Here is a 2,176-nt window from a genome sequence, read left to right on the forward strand (position 1 = left end):
TTTGAGAGGTTTTTGCTATGGGGCGTGTGCTCTCTCCAGAGAGACAGAGAGATTGAAAGCGAGAAACAGGTGTATAAAATCTTAAATGCAGAGCCCCACACACTTTATTATTATCATTATTGCTGTCAGACTGAATGTTATTAACCTTGACTCCCAAGCCCAGTCCTGCCCCAAGTCCCTCCTCCTCTGGCTCCAATCCCAGCCCCAAGTTAGTCTAGGGCCCCTGGCTTTGTCTGTCCCCAGTCAAAGCTGCTTTCACTGAAGCCACGCCCTCCCAGTGGCTGCTCAGGAGACCCCTGGGGGCTGCAGCCTGGCCTGGCCTTGACCTCACCTGGCAGGTGGCCTACGTGAGCCCAGAAGAGAAGCTGGGGTCGGGGATGATTCATTGTGGGATTCCCAGCCTTTCTTCGCCAGTGCCAGTCACGCAGGCCCGGCCCGGCCCGGCCCAGTGGAGGGGTGTTGTGTGGGCCTGCCTGAATGAGTGTGTGTGTGTGTGTGTGTGTGTGTGTGTGTGTGCACGTGTGTGTCTCAGAGCCCGACTCCAAACTGACTCACTTCCTCTATCGGGCTTTTTGTGCACTTGGTAATCTCTCCCTGCCACACACGTGGTCCCCAGGCTAGGCTGGGCACCCCGAAGAAGACTCAGCCTCCCCCAGTCTGGGGAACAGGGCCTAGACAGAGAAATCCCAGCCCTGCAAGCACAAGTTTGGGCCAAAGGGAGGAACTCAAGGCCAAGGAACTGGGAGAGGAAAAGAAGTAATCAGGAAGGCTTCCTGGAGGAAGGGTCCTGCCCCAGATGATCACAGACCTAGATAGACCCTAAGGGAAATACCAGTCTCCCATGCTCCTGGCTGGCTCTGACCCAAGGTTAAGTTTAAAAAGAAATCAGAGGCCGGCAGGTGGCGCGGTGGTTAAGGGTGCTGGATTCCCACATGGTCGACTATGGTTCGAGTCCCAGACCTGGCGGCTTGCTTTCTCCCTTTCCTTCTCTCGCTCTCTCTCTGTTTCTTTCTGGTCAAATTTAAAATAAATAAAGTTAAATAAAATAATTCTAAAAAAAAAAAATGAAATCAAGGGCCATCTGGCGGCATGGTGGTTAAGCAGCTGGATCAAACCCTGCTGACTATGTGGTTCGCGTTCTAGACCCGGTGGCTTGAGGACCATGCCAGGCACATGTGTATGCATGTCCCAAGTCCTGAGAGGAGAGTGAAAGAGTAGGGACTGTAGCGTGACCATCCCCCATGGAAGGTGCTTTATCTCTCTCTCTCTTTCTCTCTCTCTGGTGAGCACATGCACTCCATAGCAAGTTTTTTGTTTTTATTTGAAGAGAGATTTTTGCCATAGGGTGTGTGTGCTCACTGGAAAGACAGAGAGAGAGACAGAAAGACAGAAAAAGTGAGTCATCACCCCCCAGATGGGGCGGGGGTGGGGGATGGCCACACTGCAAATCCCTTCTCCTGCATTCTCCTCAGGATCCCCGGCATGCACGCACACATGCCCAGTGTAAGTTTAAGCTACCGGGTCTGGGACTCGAACTGGTCAATTACGTGAGAGTCTTGCAACGTAACCATTATGCCATCTGCTGGTCCCTCCCTAGCAATTTTTTTTTTGGGGGGGAGAGGTTTTCGCTATAGGGCGCGTGCGCTTGCCAGACAGACAGAGAGAGACAGAGAGACAGAAAGCGAGAAATCACCCCCCAGGGGGGATGGCCACACCGCAATCCCTTCTCCTCCATTCTCTTCTTGGGATCTTGGGCACACACGCACACGCACCCTGCGTGAGTTTTAAGCCACCGGGTCCGGGATGCGAACCACGGTCAACTACATGGGAGTCCAGCGACATAGCCATTATGCTAACTGCTGGTTCCCCCTCCATAGTAAATTTTAAAAAGAAAGGAGAACAAAGGGGCCAGCCCCATGTGCAGCGATTAAGCCCTGTGTGCAACATGTTAGATCCCACTTGGGTGACTGAAGTCTCGGTCCCGCTCCATCACCTTGAAAAACACACCAGGCAGGGAACCAGCAGTTAGCGTAATGGCTATGTTGCTGGACTCCCACGTAGTCGACTGCGGTTTGCATCCCGGACCCGGTGGCTTAAAACTCACGCCAGGCGCGTGTGCGTGCATGCCCAAGATCCCGAGAGGAGAACGAAGGAGAAGGGATTGCGGTGTGGCCAT

Source organism: Tupaia chinensis, unplaced genomic scaffold (genome assembly GCF_000334495.1).
Source record: "Tupaia chinensis unplaced genomic scaffold, TupChi_1.0 Scaffold139785_1, whole genome shotgun sequence".
Lineage (NCBI taxonomy): Eukaryota > Metazoa > Chordata > Mammalia > Scandentia > Tupaiidae > Tupaia > Tupaia belangeri.